This window comes from Oryx dammah, unplaced genomic scaffold, assembly GCF_014754425.2.
Source record: "Oryx dammah isolate SB20612 unplaced genomic scaffold, SCBI_Odam_1.1 HiC_scaffold_18, whole genome shotgun sequence".
Classification (NCBI taxonomy): domain Eukaryota; kingdom Metazoa; phylum Chordata; class Mammalia; order Artiodactyla; family Bovidae; genus Oryx; species Oryx dammah.
Window position 1 is genome coordinate 52163158 of NW_024070202.1, and position 7493 is coordinate 52170650.

Genomic DNA, 7493 nt, shown 5'->3' on the forward strand with positions numbered 1-7493 from the left:
GCTGCAGAATTTTCACTTGAAGTCACCCAGCAAGCAGGATGTGACCTCATGAGATAGAAAGTGGCAGAGAAAAAAGTGGAAATCAAAGTGGAAGAAAGTAATTTGACCTTTTTTTGGAGGGCACATGTAGGTTTTTTCCTGTGTAAGAAAGTACATATAATCATTTGCTAATAGCACAAGATCATTACTATAATAATCATTTTTAAATGTTACTTATAGTAATGATCTTGTGCTATTAGCAAATGATTATATGTACTTTCTTACACAGGAAAAACCTACATGTGCCCTCCATTAACAAAATATCAATAACCACAGATATGCAGATGACACCACCCTTATGGCAGAAAGTGAAGGGGAACTAAAAAACCTCTTGATGAAAGTGAAAGAAGAGAATGAAAAAGTTGGCTTAAAGCTCAACATTCAGAAAACAAAGATCATGGCATCCAGTCCCATCACTTCATGGGAAATAGATGGGGAAACAGTGGAAACAGTGTCAGATTTTGTTTTTTGGGCTCCAAAAATCACTGCAGATGGTGACTGCAGCCATGAAATTAAAAGACACTTACTCCTTGGAAGGAAAGTTATGACCAACCTAGACAGCTTATTCAAAAGCAGAGACATTACTTTGCCAACAAAGTTCCGTCTAGTCAAGGCTATGGTTTTTCCAGTGGTCATGTATGGATGTGAGAGTTGGACTGTGAAGAAAGCTGACACAAATGTATAGAACAGTCTTTTGGACTCTGTGGGAGAGGGAGAGGGTGGGATGATTTGGAAGAATGGCACTGAAACATGTATATTATCATATAAGAAATGAATTGCCAGTCCAGGTTCGATGCAGGACACAGGATGCTTGAGGCTGGTGCACAAGGATGACCCAGAGGGATGGTATGGGGAGGGAGGTGGCAGGGGGATTCAGGATGGGGAACACATGTACACCTGTGGTGGATTCATGTTGATGTATGGCAAAACCAATATAATATTGTAAAGTAATTAGCCTCCAAATAAATAAATTTAAGCATACACACTGAGGAAACCAGAATTGAAAGAGACACATGTACCCCAATGTTCATCGCAGCATTGTTTATAATAGCCAGGACATGGAAACAACCTAGATGTCCATCAGCAGATGAATGGATAAGAAAGCTGTGGTACATATACAAAATGGAGTATTACTCAGCCGTTAAAAAGAATACATTTGAATCAGTTCTGATGAGATGGATGAAACTGGAGCCAATTATACAGAGTGAAGTAAGCCAGAAAGAAAAACACCAATACGGTATACTAACACATATATATGGAATTTAGAAAGATGGCAATGATGACCCTGTATGCAGGACAGCAAAAAAGACACAGATGTGTATAACGGACTTTTGGACTCAGTGGGAGAGGGAGAGGGTGAGATGACTTGGGAGAATGGTATTGAAACATGTATAATATCATGTAAGAATCGAATTGCCAATCTATGTCCGATGCAGGATGTGGCACGCTTGGGGCTGGTACGCGGGGATGACCCAGAGAGATGTTGTGGGGAGGGGGGTGGGAGGGGGGTTCAGGTTTGGGAACGCATGTACACCCGTGGTGGATTCATGTCAATGTATGGCAAAACCAATACAGAATTGTAAAGTAAAATAAAAAAATAAATAAATTTAAAAAAAAAAGGAAACCCTAAAAAAAAAAAAAAGAAAGAAAGAAAAGAAAGCTGAGCGCCAAAGAATTGATGCTTTTGAACTGTGGTGTTGGAGAAGACTCTTGAGAGTCCCTTGGACTGCAAGAGATCCAACCAGTCCTTTCTAAAGGAGATCAATCCTGGGTGTTCATTGGAAGGACTGATGCTAAAGCTGAAACTCCAATACTTTGGCCACCTCATGCGAAGAGTTGACTCATTGGAAAAGACTTTGATGCTGGAAAGGATCGGGGGCAGGAGGAGAAGGGGATGACAGAGGATGAGACGGCTGGATGGCATCACGGACTCGATGGACGTGAGTCTGAGTGAACTCCGGGAGTTGGTGATGGACAGGGAGGCCTGGCGTGCTGCGATTCATGGGGTTGCAAAGAGTTGGACACGATTGAGAGACTAAACTGAACTGAATCTACCTTTGCTTAGCATTATATATTTTCACACATGTAATCTTATTTGTTGTTGACCACATCCTGGGAAGCAGGCAAGGCAGATAGAATTCCCTCATTTTGCAGGTAAAAAAACAAGTAAAGTGCTTTTTATGTTCGTGAAGTGAAGTTGCTCAGTCGTGTCTGACTCTTTGCGACCTCATGGATAGTGGCCTGCACCAGGCTCCTCCGTCCATGGGATTTTCTAGGCAAGAGTACTGGAGTGGGTAACTGAGCTCCAAAATCTTTCAGCCAATAGACAGTTCAGTGGGATTAGAACCCAAGTATGTTGTTTTTCCACTTGACCACTCTGCACAAAGCTATAAGACTGGAAGTGAAAATATGGTTTGTAAATAACTTATTCTTACACAAATCAGTTACTTTTAAGTCTGTCTTTCAAATTAACCATAAAAGACTTTCCTCACAATATCCAGTGAATGATCAAATTTGCTCTTCCTTTAGATCACACACTTAATCCCAACTGAGACAAGAGAACTGTACACAGAAAATTACAAGACACAAATGAAAGAAATCAAAGATGACATAAACAGATGGAGAGATATTCCATGTTCTTGGGTAGGAAGAATCAATATTGTGAAAATGACTATACTACCAAATGCAATCTACAGAGTCAATGTGATCCTTAGCAAATTACCATTGGCATTTTTCACAGAACTAGAACAAAAAAATTTCAAAATTCATATGGAAACACAAAAGACCCCAAATAGCCAAAGCAGTCTTGAGAAAGAAGAATGGAGCTAGGGAAATCAACCTTTCTGATTTCAGATTATACTACAAAGCTACAGTCATCAAGCCAGTATGGTACTAGCACAAAAACAGAAATATAGACCAATGGAACAAGATAGAAAGCCCAGAAATGAACCCATGCATTTATGGGTACTTTATTTTTGACAAAAGAGGCAAGAATATACAATGGAGCAAAGACAGCCTCTTCAATAAGTGGTACTGGGAAAACTGGACAGCTACATGTAAAAGAATGAAACTAGAACAATTCCTAACACCATACACAAAGATAAACTCAAAATGCATTAAAGACCTAAATGGAAGACCAGAAACTATAAAACTCCTAGAGGAAAACAGGCAGAACACTTGATGACATAAATCAAAGCAAGATCCTCTATGATCCACCTCCTAGATTAATGGAAATAAAAACAAAAGTAAATAAGTGGGACTTGATTAAACTTAAAAGCTTTGGCACAGCAAAAGAAATGATAAGCAAGGTGAAAAGACAACCCTCCAAATGGGAGAAAATAATAGCAAATGAAACAACTGACAAAGGATTAATTTCCAAAATATACAAGCAGCTCATACAACCCAATGCCAGAAAAGCAAACAACCCAATCAAAAAGTGGGAGAAAGACCTAAACAGACATTTTTCCAAAGAAGACATACAGATGGCTAACAAACACATGAAAAGATGCTCAACATCACTCATTATTAGAGAAATGCAAATCAAAACTACATTGAGATATCACTTCACACCAGTCAGAATGGCCATCATCAAAAGTCTACAAACAATAAATGCTGGAGAGGGTGTGGAGAAAAAGGAATGCTTTTGCACTGTTGGTGGAAATGTAAACTGATACAGCCACTATGGAAGATGGTATGCAGATTCCTTTAAAAACTAGGAATAAAGCCACCATATGACCCAGCAATCCCACTCCTAGGCATATACCCTGAGGAAACCAAAATTGAAAAAGACACATGTATCCCATTGTTCATTGCAGCACTATTTACAACAGCTAGAACATGGAAGCAACCTAGATGTCCACTGACAGATGAAGGGATAAAGAAGTTGTGGTACATATACACAATGGCATATTACTCAGCCATAAAAAGGAACACATTTGAGTCAGTTCTAATGTGGTGGATGAACCTAGAACCTATTATACAGAGTGAATTGAGTCGGAAAAAGAAATATGAATTTTGTATTATAACATATATATATATATATGGAATCTAGAAAAATGGTACTGAAGAATCTATTTACAGGTCAGCAATGGAGAAACAGACATAGAGAACAGACTTATGGACATGGGGAGAGGGGAGGAGAGGGTGAATTGTATAGAAAGAGTAACATAGAAACTTACATTACCATATGTAAAATAGATAGCCAATGGGAATTTGCTGTATGGCTCAGGAAACTCAAACAGGGGCTCTGTATCAACCTAGTGGGGTGGGATGGGGTGGCAGATGGGAGGGAGTTCAAAAGGGAAGGGATATATGTATACCTATGGCTGATTCATGTTGAGGTTTGACAGAAAACAACAAAATTCTGTAAAGCAATTATCCTTCAATAAAAAAATAAATTCAAAAGAAAAAAAAAATCCCAACTGAGCCAGGCTAATGTTTATGTATTTGAATGCTTCCACTACTCTGTAGCTGCCAGCTCGGTGGAGGGATGTGGTCTTAGGAAGGACAGGTATGTCATTCATTCATTCAGGAACATTTGAATAGTAACTACTATGTGCAATGCATCATACTATACTCCAGTGCTGCTGTGTCCAACATAATAGCTGTGAATCACAAGTGGCGACTTAAATTGAAATTAATTAATTACAATTTAAATTAATTATAATTAAAAAATTCAGTTTCTAGTCACACTAGTCACATTTCAAATGCTCAAGAGCCACATGTGGCTAGTGGTTACTATTGGACAGTGCAAATAAAGCTTTTTAGAAGAAAAACGTTCCTTTTAGTGCTTTCCATTTTTATACTGGAAATAAAGCATTTCTCTACTCAAATAAAGTTCATTGGATAGCACTGCTCCAAAGTGACGGAGATGTAAAGGGATCAGACTGGGGCCTACCATTTAAAAAACGTATTATTATTGTTTGCATATGGCTGAACAGAGTACATTGTGGTAAGTTCAATCACAGAGTGTCAGTTTAGCAGATATTTATTATCAGTACTTATGCTGAGCTCTATGGCCATACTGATGGCTAAACATTGGTCTCTGCCCCATAGTAGCTTACAGTTCAGTGGAGATATGAATAAAATGTCCCAAAGCCTTGAGGGCAGGGCAACTTTCTCTGCCTGGGAAAGTTACAAGAGGAAAACAATTATGTCCATTTTCTTTCGGCTTCTCTATCCATGTACATGCCCCATTTTCTGAGCAACACAGAAAGTACTTTAATAACTATATTATGTAATAAGCAATTATTATAATTTTGCATTGGCATTCTCAAAGCACTGGGCTCCCTTTGCTTTATTTTACAAATAATCCTGGACTATAGGGTGGGAACCATGACAACTCCCAAATTCGCCTGGCGACATTATTCATAAGGCAGGCAATTAGATCTCATGCCAGTGACGCTGCTCTTTGTACTCTGCTGTTTAAAGCTGAGAGAACCTTCCTCCCATCTTCTCTTCCTACTATAAGTCAGGTGCAGAAGGCATTTATGTTTAACATGGTCCCAGTGTTCTAAGAGTGGCCAGCGGTGATTTTTTAATGAAATTTCTGAGAGCTGCTATTTTGTGTCTCTTCTCCTTTTATCATGTGTTGTTTAAATTTGCACAAATAATGAAATCGTTATGTCTTTTAGAGTAAGATAAATCCTCATTTAATTGGAGGGTAGTGGCTGAATATTAACTGTGTTTTCTGAGATTTATGAAAGAGAGATCTATTCACTGGCTGAATTATTGGATGGGGTGGGGGAAGTTCTCCATTACCCTCTAGGGTTAGTGCCAAGGATTTAACCCTTAGGTTCTTTCTGACTGGCATGGATATTCCTCTACAGAAATAAGTTGCCCAGGAGTAAAAGCACAGCACTGTCGAGACACAAGTCCATGTCAAGGTGATTTTTTCCCTTACTTTAGTGACTTGGGGTAGTTCCTTCTAGTTGTGACTGTATTTCTGCCTGTACAGTTAGTACTGATGCAATTGGTACTGTACTTGTTGCCCTTGCTGTATTTAGAAATCTTTGCAATCTTAACTGTTAAAAAGAGACCAGGCTCCCTAAGCTCTCAGAAAATCTGGATTTATTTCCTGCTCCATCAGTCACTCATTAAGTGACCCTAGGTAAGTCATTGGTCCTTGGTATTTTATTCTTCCCATATGTAAAATGAGACTATGAGGCTACTTCCCTTCCTATCTCATGGGAACATGGAGGACACAGATGTGGAAGAGTTTGGAAGATTATAATTTTACAGATATTTAGGTTATGAGGCATTTGGCTAGTTTACCGGTCATATCCCTATTTCTAATTAGCTTCCCCTTCCTTCCATTACACCTTAAATGGATAACTTTTCAAACCAGCTGACCCTGATGCTGTAGAGACCACTGATAGGTTCAGAATGGACAACTAATGTAGGAGAAGCCTATTATGATCTAGTCTGAGCCAATCAGATGTATGAATATAGAGACAAGAAATGGAAGTCAGACAATGATAGGTTCTTGAAATAAAATGTCAGGTATATTTGGGGCATTTTGACTCAGTCCATTTGATAAGTACTAGAAGAAATATGGTCCATGAAGACAGGCAAGAGAATGGCTTGGATGTGTTAAGAAAATCAAGTGACCCAGAGGCACTGGAAAGAATGAAATTGAGTGGTGGACTGAGAGACTGACACCTATTTCCCATGAGGCCTGGCTCTATTTTAGTCATTTTTCACATTTTTATTTGAAGCACAATCTCATGAGATTGGAGACATTATGACTGCTACATTAAGAGACTGTAGTTATGTGACTTATCCAAGGTCTCATAGCTGTTTGGTTGTGGATTTGGTTACAGTTCCCCACTTCTGTTCGAGGTTTTTTCTGCTACAGTATGGCTTATTATTCACATTCATTATTATTTAAGGTTGATGGTGAAAAAACAAGGACTAAAGAAGTTGTTCTAACCCAGTGTAGATACTGAAGGCTGATTTTTTTAATAAGTTGCTTGGGCAATATTTGACATCATCTCAGATATTTGTCCTAATGTCATAACCTCACTATTAAATGTGTTTCCTCCTCAGGAATATAAATGACACTCCCAGTTTTTTCCTACTCATCCCACTCAAATTCTCAAATTATTATTCATTTCTGTTAGATCTGGAGTATGAGATTTTACAAGGCTATTATATATTTATTCATGGTTTTGATACATCTTGTCTGAGGTTTGTCTTTTCAGTTGAGCCTGGATTTTCAAAGAATATTGTTAGGACATATTTGAGTAATAATCACAAAAGCAAGCACCAGTCTTTCATAAGATCTAAGTTGATATAAAAGATGTATTTATTTCACCAAGGCAGAGGTTTTCAAATTTTCTCAGTGATGGGACTGTTTAATCAAGCAAAATATTATGCTGAAAATTAATGAGAAAAAAATTAAAATGGAACTTGTTTGTTTGAGAGAAAGTATTTGATACTGTTCCTCTTGTCTC